The sequence below is a fragment of the Zophobas morio genome, unplaced genomic scaffold (genome assembly GCF_036711695.1).
Source record: "Zophobas morio isolate AGI-343-1 ecotype UQ-CSIRO unplaced genomic scaffold, CSIRO_AGI_Zmor_V1 ptg000041l, whole genome shotgun sequence".
NCBI classification, from domain to species: Eukaryota; Metazoa; Arthropoda; class Insecta; order Coleoptera; family Tenebrionidae; genus Zophobas; species Zophobas morio.
The window spans coordinates 5,177,875-5,199,223 of NW_026972146.1; the positions used below are offsets into that span (position 1 = coordinate 5,177,875).

The window sequence follows — 21,349 nt, forward strand, 5'->3', positions numbered from 1 at the left end:
GAGGGATTCACACACCACAATTACAAAAGTACCTATCTTATTTTATACTCCTAAAATTTAAAAAACTTTTAATTATAAATTTTGGAGATGACGTCATCAAATTGTTGGTGGGGATAATTAGCCAAATTTTGGTTAGTATTTAACCATTTACATGATATTTCTAACATATGTGCAAAATTTGACAACAATGGGTCCAACAGTTTCGGAGATTACATGTCTCATAAAAATGGATACAGACAGACAGACAGACAGACTACAAATTTTTGACAAAAACCTCAAAAAATAGCTTTCCTAAAATTATAAATTTTTGCTGAATTTTCACTATTCTTATAATTTAGAATTAGAAATCCATACAAAGCACTTTTAGAGAAAGAAAATCCCACCCTCCGTTCCGCTGTAATAAACTATTACTTCACCCCCATCCATAAGACGTTTATTTCGCACACTTAAGCACCTTACAAAATTTCTAAATCGACATAAAGTATTGTGCTTAAGGCCCTAAACGTGCAAATACGCCCCCGAGTGTAACTCCCTTCCAAAGTTGGACGCCACTATAAGGAACTAGATCCTCGTGAAACTTCTTTCCGCCTCAGTATAATATAGTTTGAGATTTTATCTAAGAAGATTATCGATGAACTACAAAATTTCTGACGTGCTCGTTCTGGAATAACATGCAGCGGAGCATAGTCTAGTTAAGTGCTTCTACAAGTTTCCTTAATCAAGAGTTATGATTTAAATGCACTTAAACTTGTTATAAATTTGTATAAGTTGTTTCTCGTAAAGTGGAAGATCGAAGTTCTGTGACCCGGTGCGAAACGCCACTTCTGGAATTTTTATAAGAATGGGTTTTAAGATTGAATATAATTGAGACGGGGTTCGTACACCTCACACAGACCACGTTTTTTGGTGCGTCTAAAGCACCTCGGACCTTGGCAATATCGTTCGAATATTGTTTTCTGGCCCGATCTTGAAAAAGCCGCGTGTCCCGATTCATATTTAAATAAAATGCAAAACCATTTAACTTTACAAAGATTAGGAAAATTAGTTTTTGGGGCAGGATTCCATTATGTACGTTCTAAGTAGATTAAAAAGTTGGCGTTGTTTTTCTTTTAAATTGGATGGAGAATGATTCTTTTAACGAAGCAATTAAGTCGTACTCTTAAAATGTGTTGGTTTGTTCTGGAGAAGGCAAAGATAAGATGAAAGGATATCTGGAAGGGTCGGCTCCGGGCGACTCCGGGAACGTCGATATTGCCGAAACAATAACGCAGCGAGTGTGGATTAGGCAAGTGCCGGCTGACCCAGTGCACGGCCTACTTCGAAGCCTCGATATTTATCTGTTACGCACTCCTACGGTTGCGCTCCAATTTAGATAAAATTGCCCAAGGAGGCGTTATCGAAAATTTAAACGACTTCCTAAGCCTATACGGGGCGCCTCATCGAACTGACTACGCCAAACCGCCCCTAGATTGCCGCCGACTCAGACCTGCTTAGAAGAAGCAAGCAGAAACAGCCCGATTATTGGAAGTGGAAATCTCGGTTCTAAATAATGGAGAGTGTGATGGTAAACAGCTGTAGACGGCGTTACAACTACATCCAACGGGATACAAGTGCTCTGTTAATGTTATCGGATAATTTTGGACAGGATGCTGTTTTGTGTTAGTTGCCTCGTTTTACTCCAACCAGGGTTGGGGGTTTACGGTAAACAATCTATTTTTGCGTTGACATGTAAAGAACACGTATCCAATAGTAAACAACATAAACGACCTCAGAAATGGTGACATTTTGACGTTTTATTTACAAACTTAACCCTACTATACTATAATGTCCCCAACCTGAAGCTTAGGTTTTTCTTAGACATCTCCAAATCTAATTTTTTAGTTTTACTTTCATTCATGCAATAAGTTCTGGATTATCTTTAATCCATGACAAAACCAGAAAAGATTTTGCCAAGTACCGCGTCATCAGAAATGACCGAGTCTGTTGGCTGCACTTTTTATACAAAAATGTGAACTTTTCCTAAGTTTATGTTGGCAATACGGAAGTAATTGTGTGACAGATACGTCTATTGTGACATGCGATCAATTTAGGTTATGTTTTTGGATACATTTTGCAAATTAAAAATGTCAACAGTCTGTCAATCTTGACAGTTGATAACTCTAAAATAATAGCAAACATCATGATACCAATTTCAACTAAAAATCCAAGATTATCAACAGATGTTTAAAATGGTAAATTTTTTGGTGAATATGGATTTTGCAATTACGCTCCGCCCCTCGATCTGACAACGAATGAAAAGTTCATCATAATTGAGATCGGGGCGGGTATAGGTAGGGCTTAATCTTTGGCTTTCTTTTTTACTTAATACATATAATTTTCTTTGAATAACACAATTACCTACTTAAGATTATGTTTCACTTGGTAATTTCTTGGACAAAAATGAGGATTGCAATTAAGCTCCTCCCCCCGGCTAACGACGAATAAAAAAAATATCAATCACAATTGAGATAGGGCGGGTGGGCGGGCCTTATATTTTGCCCTCTTTTTCTTAATATATGTAGTCTCGTTTTGACAACAAGAAACTTAAAACATGGTCAAAATGGTAATTTTTGCAAGGAAATATGGATTTTGTAAATATGGGGCGGAGCCTAAATGCAAAATCGATATTTCCTTATACAAATTTTCCATTTCAGACATGTTTTAAGTTTCGTGTTGTGAAAAGAAGTCTACACATGTTAAAACAAAAAGGCAAAACCTGACTGAACTTGACCTGAGTATTTCTGTATTGTTATATTGTTTTTACGAAAAACACGAAAATATGCACATTTTGCATGGAAAATTGAAAAAAATACATAAAGTGCCAAATATGCATGCAGTTTGCATTTTGCATAGAATGCAACAATAATTCTTTTATAAAAAATATTTTTTCTCCTTAGTGAATACAAAATCGACAGTCTATCACTATATCTCTATGTGAAACAAAAAGACGAAGTTGGTTACGTTACGTTAATCGATACTTTTATGCTGGTGGTCATGTACGTAGAGAGTTCCTGGAAAAATTGGGCACCTACTAAAACTTTTTGGAGGAGCTGGACCCCTACATTCCACACTAATCCCACCACTAAGATACGAAACCCTGTAACCTGGTAATATTTAGCACTCTGTTCCTTTTTTTCGTGTTCTTCCCACTCCCGATGACAAATTCCGTTAATTAAAAATAGAAAAATTGAAAAATCGAAATATCAAAACTTTGTAAAACTAAGAAATTGAAAAATCAGCACATTAAAAATTCGAAAAATTCAACCCAGAAATTCAAAAATTTTCCCAAATCGAAATATTGGAAAATTGACAAATCGAAAACTTGAAAAATCGAAAAATCACCAAAATGTAAAAGTCGACAGATTTTAAAAACCCAAAAAATCGAAATAGAAAATTCGAAAATTAGAAAAATTGGAATTCGAAAAATTGAAAAATCAAAATACTGGAAAATCAAAAAATTAGAAATCGAGAAATCGAAAAATATAAAATTCAAAAACCTAAAAATTGAAGCATCGAAAAATTTAAAAATCGAAACTTGAAAAGTTCCAAAAGTGAAATGACGTAAACTTGGGAAGTGGAAAAATTGGAAAATGGAAACGACGCAAAATTGAAAAATCGAAAAGCGGAAAAATCGAAATGTCAAAATTCGAATAATTCAACCCAGAAATTGAAAATTTTCCAAATGAAATGTTGAAAAATTAACAAATCGAAAATTTGAAAAATCGAGAATTTGAGAAATTCCAAAACTAAAATGAGAAAAAATTGGGAAATCGAAACGAAAAACTGGAGAATTGAAAAGTTGAAAAATGGAAAAGCCGGAAAATTGTGAAACAAAAACTCTCAAAACCACAAAGTCGGAAAATTAAAACATCAAAAAATTGAATAATCTTAAATCAAAAATTCGAAAAATTGAAAAATAATAATAACAAATCGAAAATTTAAAATATCGAAAAACTGAAAAACTGAAAGATCAAGAAAGCGAGATCTTTAAAAATCTTTTAGAAGTCGGAAAAATTGAAAAATAGGGAAATCAGATAACATAAAAATCAAAAAACCACAAAATTTAGAAAATCGAAAAATTAAAATAAAATTGGACGACTTATTAGACTCGATTAATTATGAAATTGAAAAATTGAAAAATTTGAAGAATTGAAAAAATGAAAAGTTGAAAAATCGGGAAATCGAGAAATGGGGATATCCAAAAATTGAAAAATCAAAAAGTAGAAAAGTCAAGAAACAGAAAAGTCGAAAAATCGATTAATCAAGAAATCGAAAAATCGAAGAATCGAAAATTTAGAGACGCTAAAAATAAAAAAATTAAAAAACTGAAAAATCGAAAAACTGAAATATCGGAAAATTGAATAATTGAAAAATTGAAAAATCGAAAAGTCGCGATATCAAAACATAAAAAAATAAAAAATCTAAACTTCAAAAATTCAAATTTGACGAATTGAAAAAGTGCCAAATGTGCATGCAGTTTGCACTTTGCATAGAATGCAACAATAATTCTTCTATAAAAAATATTTTTTCTCCTTAGCGAATACAAAATCGACAATCTATCACTCTATCTCTATGTGAAAGAAAAAGACGAAGTTGTTTACGTTACGTTAATCAATACATTTGTGCTGGTGGTCATGTACGTAGAGAGTTCCTGGAAAAATTGGGCACCTACTATAACTTCTTGGAGGAACTGGACCCCTACATTCCACACTAATCCCACCACTAACATACGAAACCCTGTAATCTGGTAATATTTAGCACTCTGTTCCTTTTTTTCGTGTTCTTCCCACTCCCGATGACAAATTCCGTTAATCACCTCAACCTCGCCACACGCCTCCATATTTCACGGCCTGCCTGAGTCAAAATTAGCGCGTCCCAGCTCTTTCATCTGAATCGAAGAATTTTAATAAATGCAAAATGCAACTTAAGCCTGCCTGAATTACGAGCGTCGTATTTACGGCGACCGCCTCCCACTAAATTACGGGATCAAAGAGCCATCAACTTATTTTAAACATTATCGGTTCCATGGATTCATTAGGAGCGTTTTAACGAGCTCGCCTTCACGCACACAACAAAAACGAGTCTTTTGTCGTGTTCGCTTCGCGATTTTCAAAAACTAATTACAGTGCGGCCTCACGCGACGACGGACGGTATTGTGTTTACGATTCTTTTTATTTTTAATTTGGGGAGTCGGCGTAATTCAGACAACGAATTATTAAAATTGTCGGCGACGGAAATTCGGGGTTAGCCGGGCATAAACTTGCAATTAATTTCGACGAAATTTCGAGCCGGGATGAGGCAAATTGGGGTTTTTTGCCGGCAAATTGTGAACTCCACGGACAAACACGGCGAGAACTTTTATGTTTACATGGACAAGTTGGGCAGAAATTTCGGTTAATAAATGAAAGGTTGGGGTGGGCTAGTTGAAGATTTAAAAAGCTGGGCTTCAAAACGTACACAGGTTATATCAACAATCGTCCTTTATGTTGTGTCTAATTTATTCACAGTTTTCTGGTGCGTTCATATATTGTGGGTGTGATTAATTAAATTTGGGCTCATAGGGGACCACATCATGAATTCTGTCGGTAGTGTGTCACGTGATTACAGATATGAGAACTAAATGTGGCTGTAAATCTATATTATGTGTTGTTTCTGCCATTAACTCTCGTCTGTAAATTTTGCACAGAGGTTATATTGTGTAACCTTATATTGACATTTATGACATACCTGACGTTTCTAAATTCATAATAATTAATTGTTGCAAACCCAAATTAAATTGTTCCTGCGTTTCAGATATCAAAGCCATCAAAACTATGACAATTATTACGGTATTTATGCTTCTAGTGGAATAACGGCATTATTACCGACGAGTGTGACGTTTGATCACAGCGAGGTGCTAGTCGAGGCGTATAATCATACGAGTACTTGATAAAAAATAAACCTCCCTTAATTTACAACTTTCCGTGAAGAATAATACAGCAGTTGTGAATCAAGGCGACCCGACGTGTCTAAAAATATTTCGGGTGCGTGATTTCTACCTACTTTATTATAGATCAAATGACCCATTTAAAATTGTTGTAAACACTAAGTGAATAAAAAACCCCATTAATATTAACTTTTACCAGATTTGAAATATAAATATCTCTCATGTAAAACACATAAATGCCGTTCGCAGTATGAATAAAAAATGAACTACAAAATAATGTCGGTAATTTAGTATCGATTTAATAAATAATTTGTATTATTTTGACAGTATTAAGCGCTGTTAATAAATCACTACTTACTTGTACTATATCTTGGGAAATTATTTTAATTAAAATTCGCAGTTTTTTTAACAGTCTGGTCGTTTTGATCAGTGCGAAATAGGCTAGATCTGAGTGGTTTAGGTCACAAAAAATTCTATAATTAGAAAAATTGGCAGACGGAACTTCCCTCACCGCTGAAGTGTAGCCCAACAAATCTTGCTTCTTTCAAAAAATGGAAAAACTGAAAAATCGAATCAAAAAACCGAAAAATTTTAAAACCCAGAAACTGAAGAATTCCCAAAATTGAAATGTTGAAAAATTGACAAACCGAAACTTGAAAAATCGAGGAATCGAAAAGTCTAATAGTCGAAAAATTTTGAAAACCGAAAAAGAGCTGTCGAGAATTTGAAAATTGTTAAATTTAAAAAATCGAAAAATTGAAATGAAGAAAAACTGAAACATCGAGAAATCGGAATTTGAAACGAAGTAACCCAAAAGCGAAAAATTAAAATTTGAAAAACTGAAAAACCGAAAAACCGAAAATTGTAAAAATTGAAAAATTGAAAAACAGAAAAATTTGAATAGTCAAGAAACCTAAAATTAAAAGATCGAAAAATTCAGAAACCGAAAATCTAAAACCGAGAAGTCGAAACATCGTAAGATCGAGAAATTGAGAAATGTAAAAGTCAAACTGAAAAATCGACAAGTTCCAGAAGTGAAATGGTGAAAAATTGGGAAATCGAAAAACTGGAAAATCGAAACGTGGGAAAATTCGAAATGTCAAAAAATTGGAAAAGTAAGAAATCGAAAGGTCGAAAAAAATTGAAACATTAAAAGTTCGAAAAATTCAACCCAGAAATTGAAAAATTTCCAAAATTGAATGTTGAATTATTGACAAATCGAAAACTTGAAAAGTTGAAAAAACGAAAAATCTAAAAATCGAAAAATTTTAAAAACCCAATCAAACCGACAATTCGAAAATTAGAAAAATCGAAAAATTCAAATATCGAAAAATTGAAATACCTAACGTAAAATCGAAAAATTGAAAATGGAAAAATGGAACATTTAAAAAATCGAAAAATTGAAAAATCGCAAAACTGGAAAGTCAAAAAACCAGAAATTGAGAAATCAAAAACATTTCAAATTTAAAAAATCGATTAATTGAAAAATAGAAAATCTAAAAATCGAGAAGTTAAAAAATTACAAAATTGAATTGACGAAAAATTGAGAAGTCGAAAAACTGGAAAATCGCAAGGTTGGAAAACTGAAAAATAGAAAAATTGAAAAATCGAAATATCAAAAGTTTGTAAAACTAAGAAATTGAAAAATCAGCACATTAAAAATTCGAAAAATTCAACCCAGAAATTAAAAAATTTTCCAAAATCGAAATATTGGAAAATTGACAAATCGAAAACTTGAAAAATCGAAAATTAGAAAAATTGGAATTCGAAAAATTGAAGAATCAAATTACTGGAAAATCAAAAAATTAGAAATCGAGAAATCGAAAAATCTAAAATTCAAAAACCTAAAAATTGAAATATAGAAAAATTTAAAAATCGAAATTTGAAAAGTTCCAAAAGTGAAATGACGAAAACTTGGGCAGTCGAAAAATTGGAAAATGGAAACGTCGAAAAATTGAAAAATCGAAAAGCGGAAAAATCGAAATGTCAAAATTCGAATAATTCAACCCAGAAATTGAAAATTTTCTAAATGAGATGTTGAAAAATTAACGACAAGTCGAAAATTTGAAAAATCGAAAATTTGAGAAATTCCAAAACTGAAATGAGGAAAAATTGGGAAGTCGAAACGAAAAACTGGAAAATTGAAAAGTTGAAAAATGGAAAAGTCGGAAAATTGTAATACCAAAACTCTCAAAACTACAAAGTCGGAAAATTAAAACATCAAAAAATTGAAAAACCTTAAATCAAAAATTCGAAAAATGGAAAAATAATAATAACAAATCGAAAATTTAAAATATCGAAAAACTGAAAAACTGAAAGATCAAGAAAGCGAGATATTTAAAAATCTTTTAGAAGTCGGAAAAATTGAAAAATAGGGAAATCAGAGAACATAAAAATCAAAAAACCACAAAATTTAGAAAATCGAAAAATTAAAATAAAATTGGACGACTTATTAGACTCGATTAATTATGAAATTGAAAAATTGAAAAATTTGAAGTATTGAAAAAATGAAAAGTCGAAAAATCGGGAAATCGAGAAATGGGGATATCCAAAAATTGAAAAATCAAAAAGTAGAAAAGTCAAGAAACAGAAAAGTCGAAAAATCGATTAATCAAGAAATCGAAAAATCGAAGTATCGAAAATTTAGAGACGCTAAAAATAAAAAAATTGAAAAACTGAAAAATCGAAAAACTGAAATATCGGAAAACTGAATAATTGAAAAACTGAAAAATCGAAAAGTCGCGAAATCAAAACATAAAAAAATAAAAAATCTAAACTTCAAAAATTCAAATTTGACGAATTGAAAAAGAGAAAATTCGAGAAATCGAAAAATTAAATTCTCGAAAATTTGAAAAACCGAAAAATACAAAACTTAGAAGTCGGAATATCGAAAAATGAAGAAATTCAAACGTAAAAAGTGAAACATCTAAAAATTAAAGATTCCAAAAATTGAATAACACGGAGAACTGAAAAATCGAAAAATTTAAAAATTCGAAGAATTAAAATATAATAAAATTGGACGACTAAGAGATCGAAAAATTATAAAATTGAATAATCGAAGAATTAAAAAACTGGAAAATCGGGAAATCGAGACGTCGACAAATCCAAACATCGAATCGAGAAATCGAAAAATAGGAATATTTAAAAATGGAAAAATCGAAAAGTCGGAAAGTCGAGAAACCGAAAACCCGAAAAATCGATTCATCGAGAAATTGAAAATTGAGGACGAAAAAAAATTAAAACAGAAAAATTGAAGAAGAGAAAAATGGGAAAACCTCAAATCTGAAATTTCGGAAAATTGTATATTCGAAAAATTGAAACATCGAAATTAAAGAAAATACAATAAAATGTAAAACTGAAAAATGGACAAAATATAGAGAAAATGACAGACAGACAGATAGACGGAACGAGGGGAGCTATTTTTTCAAACTCTAGGGGTCATGAAACGTCTAGAAAACATGAAAACAACCAGTCGCCAGATGGACTCCATTACAACCCTTCCTTAGCCCACACTCGAGAAGTAAAAACGTGTAGAAGACGATTTGATCGAATCCTGTATTACTGTCTTCCAGGAGATAACACAGAACCCCACAGCCCTACTTTTCGAGCTCCCCTCCCTGCAAGACTTGTTAGCAAGCCATAATAGTGGCGAACGAAGGTCGACGGGGGTCTCAGTGGCACAGTTGTTGTAAGTGAGAACGGTTGGAAATTCACAGTTGACCTGGCGTGTTCATTAATCATGCGATGAAGCGGTTTCCCCAGTAATGAAAAACGGTCCGCTTTATCATCTGTTTTGCGGCCCGTTTAGTTGCAATGATACTTCGGGAATTTAATTTGAGGATGAAAAAAAAGACACCTGTGCGAGTTCCCCGATGCGAGGAGGTGCAAAAATCCACTCTGAATAAAATAAAGCGCCGTCTATTAAAGAGCTTTAAAACTTGGAGAAACATCACGGAGTCATACGTTCGAGCTGGGAAAAGTTGGGCGCTATTCATGGCGGGGCTCGGACACGGTGCGAGTGGGAGGAGGACGCAGGATGGAGAGAGGAGTCTTAAATGCCGTTATATACATCCGCATTGTGTATTTGCCCGGAGAAGTTTAAAGCCCTTTTAATAGCTCATTAAACTTTCTTACATCGATTCCTGTTTTGTACCTGTCTCTCGATGGAGTCGCGATTGAGACACCGACCGAGTGGACGATAAAAGGGAAAGTTCGCGTGATTACTTTTTCGTTCCGATAGGCGCAATTGCTTCACTTCCAATTTCGATCTAAGGACACATCTTGCTCGATACGCGAGCTGTAAGTGACCTTGATCCTTCCGCCGGAATTCCCTGCACGTGGCTTCGATCGACTGCTCTAAAATTTGAATATAATAAAAGCGAAATTATAAGATATCGCGGAGTTCCAATAATCCAGTTTTTATTCTCCAGTCGAATAGTTTTTTGGAAAATATGGCGGCTGCGAGTTATGGCGGCTGGGGAGCTTAGGCTGAAATATTATCGGATCGCTCGATAAAAGAGCGACTGATAGATTTTTGGCTAATTTATGGCCTCGCGCAGCAATAAAATCCGAAAATGCTGAAATCTTGCCTTCGAAAATCGCCCACTGAAATTTCAGCTCACGTGAAATATATTTCTGTATTGAGTAGCAACAACGAATTTCAACGAGCGTTTTTACATGGAACATACACGATCTCTTTCTGCCGGTGATGTCAAAGCGGGTTTTTCTATTTTCGTGCAGACGCTAAACTAAAGTCAATATTTCACTATTGAGTGCGCTGTAAGTACACGATAAGTTTTTGCTAAAAATATATAAACCGGCTCTTTGCTCGTAATAGCGCCATAAAACCGTTAATTATCGGGTGGAGTTGAACAAATCCCATTCCGAATAATTTCCTGATGTCTGACACTCGCCTCTCCCGAAACTTGACAATTAAAATTCCATCGGCGTCTTTTGTGACGACTCCGCCCGTGTACAAACCTCGTTATTCTTTTCTCGCTGAACATTAATCAATCTGCTTAGGGCCTTTTGAAATCTAGCTAATGCTCCCGAACGCCTCAAACTTTCATGATATTAACGCTGGAGCGGATCTCCGGCCAGTAACAGTCTAGTTACAACGTGTTTCCGAATGGTGAATAAATTATGAGGGATGCGAGGGTTAGAATTTTAACTGGACCACGCAGCGCTGGCGGGAATCACCCAAAAGCCAGCGTTTTAAGAAAACACAACCCGAAAACGCCAGCAAAAAATCCAGTCTCGATGCATCGATAATGCTGGAGCTATAGTTAGACGCGAGGTTCGTTCACTCCGGGTTGCTCACTCCGCATATTAATAACCGTAATCGAGTGTGTAAAATCGCTTTTTATTGTGAGTCATACGAGCGAAATGTTTTTTAAAATATCGTCGGGCGGGGGTGCTGACCACTAGACTATCAGGCAAGATTGATTATTTTTAGCTCGCGATTATTCGATCTAGCCCGCGAGGAGCAAATATGCAAATCGTGAAAACTTATTATAAATTTCCAGCGCAACACAACTACAACCCAGCAGTTCCGTGCGTTTGAAAAGCTCCCTCTCACAAAGTGAGTCCTGCATAAAACGCTCCACCTCGAAGCAGAAAAGTGCTGACAATTATAGCGACATTAATCTTAAGTTGCCTTTTAGCTAGAACAACTGCTTTTATAAAACTGTAGCACCGTTAAAAATAAATCACGGCCATTCGCGACAACTCTAAGTTTTTACTACCACCATACAAAGTCAAAAACCCTAAATAACGGCCTCACCGCGTTGACAATAAAACAAACCGCCCTTTCCAACAGATTTCCAAGACGTTTTAAATCAGAAATAAGCGACTTTTCTTTTTTCCGGCGATTATTTTCCCTCATAAGTCTCCGGTACCTGCGCGGGCACAATGAAATCTGTTTGATGTTTAGGATCGGATGCGCAAGGAGATTAACGTGTCAGCGAGGGTCGCTTTTTAACGAGCCAGATGCACAAAGGAGAAAAAGAGGAGCGGTGAAAAGTCGCGGGACACGACGAATGGCATCAATCACTTTGTAGTCATAACGGGGAATTAGGCGGTATTTTTGGCGCAAGGTCGGCGACGAGAGCCAATTTTTCGATGCGACGCCGAAAGATGGGAATTAATAACGCCGGAATTATGAAATGTGAACATCAGAAAAAAAAACAGACAAACAACAGTCGTTAAACATTTTTTCGAGTTTCTATGTTTTCCACTTCTATGGATTTATTTTAATCTTCTTTGGTTGCTTACTTTTACCACTGTTTTTGCTAAAATTTCACAAGCTTACTAAATTTTATTGATTGAATTTGGATATTACGTCGATATACGTATTCTGTTAGCAAATATTCGTTTATTAACAGCTACACATTTCTTGGAAGTTTTGCAAACAACATCAATAATCTCAGCGTAAATTTCGATACAAAGCTGTAACGTAATTGTTGTCGCGATAATTTGCACTTAACATCCAAATTAGTCGTTAATTTTAAACAAAATACTTTTTTTGCAACATAAAAAATACACTATCAATTTTATTTAGCTCAGTGGTCTTAAAACTTTGATCTGCGCATGCGTCACTAATGACATTGCGACAATTAATTCGGTAATTGTTCAACTTCGAATTGTTCAATGAATAAATGTTTTAATTTCAGTGTTTTCGAACAAACAAGTAAGTTTGTGATAAAATGAACCCTCGTTATAACAGTTTAATTCCAGGTTTTGTGAAGGATTGTCCCAGCGATGTTGTTTTGGTCAATTATACCTAATACATTAATCCTCGGAGTTGGCGTCGTAAGCCAGTTCAATTCTTGTTAGAAAATGCTTAACACACATAATATTGTAGACCTGATGAAGTTTAGAACCCAATAAAAGAAACGTCGTGATGAAAACTTGGTCCTAAAGTCATGAAGCCCCACGTCCCCACAGCCTCCTTTTATTTTAATTGTACGAAGTGGTCTGAACCAAAGTAAGTTTAACTGCGAAATTTCAGTTTATTTCCGGTATTTATACCAAAATCCGTGAATATTAAGTGCGTGTTTGCACAATATTTAAGTGAAATGTAGTTATTCATCTCCTCATGTCAAAATTTTTTTAATTATTAGCGCAGCCAACTCGATTTTTCTGAAATGCTGATCCCCAGTAAGGGGGCGGGGTTAACCATATAATTAATTCTCAGTTCAGCCAAGTTTATTTTTCTGAAATAGTGTCAATGTCTTAAAATTAAAAGTGATGAGAAGAGAAAAATGCCATAAATTGGAATGGTAGCAGAATTTATGTGGCTGTTTTAATGTAATTTAGTTTGTTTATTTTTTCTTTTTATATTTTTCCAATTTTTGGGTTTTTATTTATTTTTATTGTGTTTTTATTTCCAGGCATAAACTAAGCAATAGGGTCCATTAAGGAATGATCATTTCATGTTTTCTTGACGTTTCATAGCATTTAGAGTATGACAAAGTAGATCCCCGTTTCCATATGTCTATCGTCTGGTGGTTGTCTCAAAAATTTAAAATAATACAACAAACTTTATAATTTATCAACACCAATTGCTGTGACATTTTATACATGGTTAATTGCTAATAAAATTTATTTGTCATCCCTTCCAAAATGTTGATGGCGTCATCGTGAAACCTTGCAAAGCCAACCTTATTGGAAGTGTGTTTTTACATTTCGATTTAATTACTTGTTCCATTTAATATTATAACAACGTTATATCGGGAAGAAAACCAGGCAAAATTTAAAAATACCCCGTTTGCCCAATTCCTTTCCGGTTTATTAACCCCGCTTGTCTTGAATTCAAAACTGATATTCGTACGAATCTGATTTTAATATCTCCCAACAAGAACGCAATAAAATTTAATGCTAAACAACTGGAAAATGCGATAAGGAACACAGTAATAAATACACATTTTTTTTAATATCGCGCGTTACATCTCGGCATTATTGAGGAGCAGAAAATAAGATAATTACGGAAAACATTTCCATACTGATTCGTTGAGAAAATAAAAAGATTCATAAAAAAGGTAATGTTAAAACCCCCAGAATCGTTGTAACGAATAAAAGCTAATAAAAAGCGTTCTTTTTTCCCTTTTTTCTGTACACCGTTCTAATTAATTAAAATATAAAGTAACAAGGTTATTAACGAAAACAATAGCTTTAAAACAAAAGAAGCGTGCTGAAAATTCGACGCTAAGCAGATTTCCACTGACCTTTTGCAAAATTTAAAATCGCTGCCTTCTAACTGATGTTTTTTTTTTGAACAAAACACAGTTGAATAAAACGATCCGCCCGCTCTCTGAAATACTTTTCCTCGTTTTATTTATTCGCTCGCAGAAAGTGTATTAACGTTATAATTAAAGCCACAACGTGTCAAAAGCCGGAGCGTCGTTATTTATTTTATGTTAAAACGTATCAAACTCGTTCCTTTCAAATCCACCTAATGGCCGAGGGATCGATCGAAAATGGTGGATGCGTCGGTTCTGTATTTTATGGCAGTCGCAACAATGCCACATAAAGGTTAACAGTAGCGCCATGTTGCATCAAATTAACGAATTTTAATCAATCACATGTAGTCAGACGAGATGTAATCATTTGCCGAGGTAAATCGAACGTGAAAAGCCATAAATTTTAAATGGAAAGCATCGATAAGTCGAACGAAATATCGTTCTGGAAAGTAAATAAAAGTTGTGTAATCATAAGTATTGCAAAAGCTATTACATTTGCTTGGGCTGAATCGGGAGCACTTGTCATGGAGGAACAGGAAAGCATTTTCTGTTTATCGCTTTGTGAGATGGCAAACGTGACGATGATCTTTCAGAGGGGATTTTAATATTAAAGGGTCAAAATGTGGCATCGAACTGATAAGTACAACGGCCGCCAATAACGCGGGATACTAATAATAATTTGAGATATTTATCTTTCACCGACTGCGTTTTTCGCTAGAATTTCGCTACGTTGTTTTTGTTTCATTCCGCGGCTACAAATCGGGATCTACGACGTCATACCCAAAAATGAGCTCGCTTCTGTCGTTGTTCTGCAATCAATTGTGACAATTGCGCATGTGAGTTTATGTTTCCTTCCTTTTTTCCAATCACCCCGTGAATCGGTGTCGACCCGCATGCATGCAGCTCGTATTTTACCAAAGTAACGCGAGCTGTCATAAATAACGGGGTTGAATTTGCGCCGGCCATAGCAACCCCTCTACTTATCAATAATGCAGAGAAAGCGGTCGACAGCACTGTTATCGTAATTAGCGACGTGTAAATTACACGTGTCTTGCTGTAACCGGTCGAGTTTTACATGATTTAATTGACGTCCGTACACGAGCCGAGCCGGACGTGAAAAATCTCACGCAAATACCGATGCTGAAATACACGGGGTTTTGTATTTACCTGCGTAAAGAAAATATCCAACGAGGATTTTTACTGTTGTTTGGTCTTTGTGGTGTTTGTGATTTTTCCTTTGTTGATTAACATGTTTGTGTTTGTGAGGGCGGAATGTTGGAATTAATTAAATGATCAAAAGGGACTGGATCTGACCGGTCGACGGCCTGAGAGTGCAGGGAATGACAGATTTTTTTGTAAAAGAAGACGGTCGATGGTAAATATTTAAACCAATTAGGACGTTTTGCATTTTTAATAAATGTACTACCGGTGGGATCAGTGACACCGAACAACGTTTAATCTTCACACGTCCGCGTAATTGGAGCAGCTGTGGAGCGTTAAAAATGTATGGGTTTTTTCAAAAATGGCACAAAACAAGCAACACAGGGTGGGTATAGAGTTCGGTGTTCTTTGTTCGGTTGTAACGATAATTCGGATTCAAGATCCTTTTGCTTTTTTTACTTTGTCGATAGTACGTCTATATCCGAAACTACAGGACCGATTGTTGTCGAATTCTATATGTGTGTTAGGATTAGAAATGTCGTGTGATCGTGTATGGCGAATTTAAATGTTGTTTATTGCAATTTTTGAAACTTTAATACTTGTTCGATTATAGTTGAATATCAGAGTCATAGAAATTGAACATTTAAATGGAATTGAGGTAAATAACACAGAAACACGTGGCGGGAATGGAGTGCGCGGTTTCTTGTCGAGCTTCCAACCACGACTGTAACCTTTGCAGGAACCTTCTCTTATTATGATAGATAACGCAGGTTATCATAGTAGACTTGAGGTGTCAATTTAGTTTTCATTTGACGACGTCACCTCAAAATTTTGCGTGGTAAATGCTATTTAAATTTAAAAAATACATACATTAGGTAACAAATTTTCCTTGTTGTGGGTATAACTCTTGGAAACCTGGCGAAAATATTTCCACGGCGTGTAACCCGTGCCGCCGCCCTCCTTCCTCTTTCCCGGCAAGATTAACGAAAAATCATCAACTCTCCTCCACCTCCGGAAAAACCGGCACCATTACGTGCGATAAATCCCGCAAATGCGCTTAAACGTCCCGCCATTAATTCGTCGGCCGCGACCGCATCGGTTTCGGCAATTTCAAAAAACAAACAACTCGTATAACTCACGGTTTGTCCGAATTGATCTCCGGTATTGTCGCAGCACGACGAAGGCAATAATTTATTTCGTTTCATATTGCGCCGGGCTCGAAACGTGTCCGTGAAAAATGAGATAAAGCGTGATGTCGTTGTAGAATTCGCGACGACTTATTCAGATAAGGAAGCAGTTCGATTATGATAAAATCCGCTGTAAGAATCGGAGAAGGCGAGGGAAAATCGACACCTGCAGCTTAGCGCCCTACATAATTCGCCGCATAATTCAATTAACTCCGGGCCTGGCGAGATTAGAGCGTGGGCGCCGAAAATCGGACGTTTTTGACGGGGGGTCAGCCATAATTTCCAGCAATCGAACTTCAAAACTAGAGTCACAAGTCGGCGGCGCTTCTTTATTCAAGGGGTGGATCGCGCTCTATGCCGAATTTAATGCAGCGAATAACGAGATGAGATGCGAACGAACTTGTTGAGGGTGAAATTTGTCGGAAGAACGAATCTTTGAACGTAGCATGTCCGGCTCAACGAGAAGCCGCTATCCACGACTCCGTCGTTCGTAGTTGTAATTGTGGCGCAGTCGGTAGGATTCGATACGCAACACACGAACGTTTACCGCAATAATCGAGGTTATAAATTTTAACCTTTAAATTTCCTCTCGGACAAATGAAGCTGTGGAATTCGGTCCGTGGTTTAGGTTTTTTGCTTCCTTGCGGACCTCCCAGGTGCAACGCTCTCTAACTATCTCGTTGCCGTTTCGACGGGTCGTAAATTCTGCAGCGGCGCTTCCGCCTTCCCACATGTCATAATCGCGTCCATTAATCCAGCAACTATTTTGAAACTCGTGCAGCGTTGCATGTCGTTGCACGGTTAGATTTACCGTTGACAAGGGTAGTCTCTTACCGTAAGCAACCCTTATCTCCTGATAGAGAAATGTCGCAATGAAATACCGGCCGCTTTCCAAATGGAAATGCTGTGACCGGCCGTATTTATGAAGGTGCGCCTCAGATTGCGGCTATCTTGCGATATCGTCGGATTTATGTACGACTAATTTATGAATTTCGTGATGTACTTTCTTGCAGGGGATCCATCATTCGGGCCTGATTTATGGCGGGCTTGTTAATAGATAAATACTGTCGCGATTCGAAGCAAGGGTGAGCGTGGAGTCGTTAAACGCCACTTTCTGGTGTAATTAGGGCGAGAACGTGTTTTATTCGCGGAGAAAATGGGAGTGTAGGCGTACGCTGGAATTGTCGGATTTTACGGTGGTAATACGAAGCTTATTAAATCTAATTGGTCGGTGTTTGAGAAGAAATAGGAGAAGAGGGCTGCGATGACACCGAGCCGTTTTTTACCCTTCGGTTTTAATTACTGGGGGCGAGATTGCGAATTTTAGGAATGTAGAATCGGCGGGATTGATTGATGGCGCTCAAAACGCGCCATCGAGGGACTCGTGACGCGCTGACAGCGCGATTTTGACGGGCCGGACCTACACAAAGCCACAGATTGAGGCCTTTGTTTCCAGAACTATGTGCAGGGTGATTCACGCAAATATTTGTAAATTTTATAAAATTTAATTTCGTGTATTTGTGGTCTATGAATCCGCTTTTCACCAAAATCTTTTTAGTGTTAAATAAAGATATAGCTTTGGTTCTTCTTTCTCGCGCAGGCAGTTCGGGCCGTGGAAGCGGAACACGACTTTGTCTTCGGCCCTTTATTGAAAAAACTTGTACGAACTTAGAGTGAGTACTCCCGGGCAGGCGCGCTCGTCCCCTGTCGATAAAATTCCGCGTAATTCCTCTCCACAAAACTGCTTCCCGTCACAACTAGCTTATTCTAAAACCTTCTATACGTTTCCAGTGGCGAAAACCCCTCGAATCCGTTACGTTCGCATATTCCTGCAGCACATAAGTGGATTTTTGCTTTGTGATTTGATTTTTGCCCGAAACCCTGTTTCCCGGGCAAATATGCTGCGATCCAGCTCTCACAAGAGCCCCATCCGGCGTCGAGATGAGGCCATAACGTACACTTTAGCCGGCCCTTAGTCGCAACGAATCCTATAGATTCAAATTCCGGAATTTTGTATAAGGATAAACGAGCGTTCCGGCGACATGCACACACGAAAACCGCTTAAAACACGGCGGCCTCGTATTTATTAATCATCGCAGCTCGCCGCCGCCGAACTCTAAGTAAATTACGAGCGAAGACGCGCCGCCGACATGCCGGACGTTAATTGTGCGAGCACTGCGAAAAATTTAATAAGGTTTATAGTGCGGACGTAAAATTTAGAGGCGAACAGTTTCATTTTCGCTGCGAATAAAACATGTTCAGGGTCTAATTACAGCGGGAAACGGCGCTTAACGACGGTTCGACTTACCCCGTTCGGCCGAAAGGGTGGAGATGAGGAGATTTATGGCGGGCCTTCGTCTTGCGTGGGCCGGGCCCTGCATCAAAACTACGAAAAATCCAAACAAATTGATTATTTATGCGACGGGATCGATCCTACTAGTACTTGGATTTTCGTGGTCTACGACCTGTGCAACCCCCAACTGCTTCAAGCTTCAAAGTCCAAAATTTTGCCTGATTGTGGTTTTGACGCCTTTTCCGTAAGGAAGTTAAAAAGTGCATTAAGTGCAAGGGAGGTTCTATTTTTACATCGCCTTTAAAAAGGCGTTAATTTTCCCAACAGCCACCTGTCAATGTCACTTTGCCTAATACACCATTAAACTGCATTTCCCAGCATGCAATTTACGATTACCGCTACCACACAAAAACATGCGAATGCGGGGTGACAAATGGCCTAGAACCAAGAAAGAACGAACGTTTAATTTAATCAACAGTCCATACAAATTGGACTCGCGTTCAGTACATGAAAAGTGTCGTAGATCATATTGATTATCTCATATTTTACATATTACTAAACCATTTTTATGACGTGATTACTGGCCATTACCGATAAAAGCTCAAGAAACAATGAAAACTTGACTATTGTTTGTATGTTCGTGAAAGAGAGGTATTTTAATGATCACGGTGGTGCCGTTCTTTACAAATATGGGCCAAACCGATGGCAGATTAACTCCAAACAAAAACATGCATCAAACTGGTGGTTTTTCCCACAACCAAACAATAATAATTATTTACAATGCGAGCGCATGATCAATAAATAATATTCGAACGGAAAGCAAAAAACAGTTTGAATTTTACATGGGCATAAATAATACGTGCTGCGGTACAGCGGATGTGTAAATATGATATTTGCCAACAATAACATTCATTTTGTGAAAAGAGAGAACAATCCCCGAATGCATTTTTCTTCGCTTTATTCAAATTTAATACGCAAATGGAAAATGCGAGCGAGTAGTGGAATAAGCGTGATGACGTCACAAAAGCGACGTACGTAACACTTCCGTGGTGATTTCTCGTTAGTAGTCAGACCTTCGTGTCGAAACTAGTGTACAATCGTGTAACCTCAGACAGAAACTTCTTGAGAAAATTCGCAATTTTAAACAATACGTTTCCAGGTGGATGATTTTAAATTAACAGTCCGTGAATAATGTGACTTTGTTTAAACCGGATCCTAATTTTAAACAAAAACGTTATTAAGATTACCTCGTCTGGTTACCCTGGTTAAAAACTCGGAGAATTACTGGAAACATCGAACAAACAAAAAACGCAAAGACATATTAATGGAAACACTGGAACAAGAACAGATTTTTTAATTCGACCAACTGTAGCGTTGTTTTTCCGGGCGAAATCAATTTCCGTTGAAATATTTAATACGGGAGACTTCCACTTCCTGCATAAAGTATAACCACCTCCTGAATTCAATCAACGAACGAGCGTAATGTGTTTTGATTGGACGAATAAATAATTCCGCTTTTTCCACATGGACATTGAATTTTAATTTGTCACTAAATAAATAAGTCAATCGATATCTTACTCCGGAAATAGATCCGTGCGTCCAGAATGTAGTGGATAAGAGAGGGAAAAAAATCACCGTCCACCTGGACTTGGCACTACATTTAGCGGGAACAAGAGCCCGATTCAGTGCAGAAATGAATGAACACACAGACATGAAAGCTTGCCAAAGAGGCGGACTTTAATTAGCCGCGAAAAAATGTCATCGTTTGAATAAGAGCATCCTGTGGCGGTCGTTGGCACGTGTCCCCGACACCTGACCTAGCTCATGTTACTTACACGTGAGCGTTGCTGAGCAACACGTGCCAGAGGTAATCCTGCCAATTAAGGAAAAAGTCAGGAGTGGGATTTTTCAGCTGATGGTAATTCTCGTCAAACGGAGACTCTTAACGAGATAAATTAATTAAACAGTACAGGGAACTGGGATTGTAAATAATGTAACGAAATTTTATTCCGCACACGTCACACGCTCGAATTGGGAGCGGGAAAAAAGCGAGGATAATGATGTTGCAAAAGCAATTACTCTAATGGATTAGTCTTGGTAGGTTCTACGCGATGCGACGAACTGGACGGCAAAAAGAAATGGACTAGGTGTTAGAGTGATGCAGCGCGAGGCGTCTCCTAATATACTTAATTCGTTTTTGGCAGGTTTTGAGCTCGTCGCCGTAATCTATGGCGACTTTGTCCTTGTTCCGAATCTGGTGGTTCTTTAAAAGAATCACAGTGTCGTGTTTAATTAGAAAGCAGGAGGGAGCCGCAGGTGGGGTACTGTGATAAACTAGTGAGATGATAGAGTGTGCGGGTGCACGTAGTCGAGCAGTTGAGTGTCGTCAGTTTTCGGCGGATTTGAAAAATCCAGATGACAACTGCTTTATTGTTGGAAACAAATCCCATATTGGCAACAAAATGAAACTTTATAAGAGTATCAAGTCCGGAACTAAGGACTA

The 21,349-nt window shown here is 36.9% G+C and overlaps 1 protein-coding gene across 7 annotated transcripts in view; it reads left to right on the top strand.

The window, feature by feature from the left end:
* Window positions 1-21,349, top strand: part of Ten-a (Tenascin accessory) — a 250,510-nt gene that overhangs the window by 22,642 nt on the left and 206,519 nt on the right. For 5 of the 7 annotated variants that reach the window (XM_064071907.1, XM_064071914.1, XM_064071911.1 and 2 more), the window contains exons 1-3: window positions 12,579-12,653; window positions 12,701-12,775; window positions 12,828-12,950. The exons of the other annotated variants lie outside the window; for them this stretch is intronic. The gene's annotated coding sequence lies outside the window, so the exon portion shown is untranslated. Of the gene's footprint in view, window positions 1-12,578; window positions 12,654-12,700; window positions 12,776-12,827; window positions 12,951-21,349 lie in introns of those variants that run through there. 7 annotated transcript variants of the gene reach the window in all.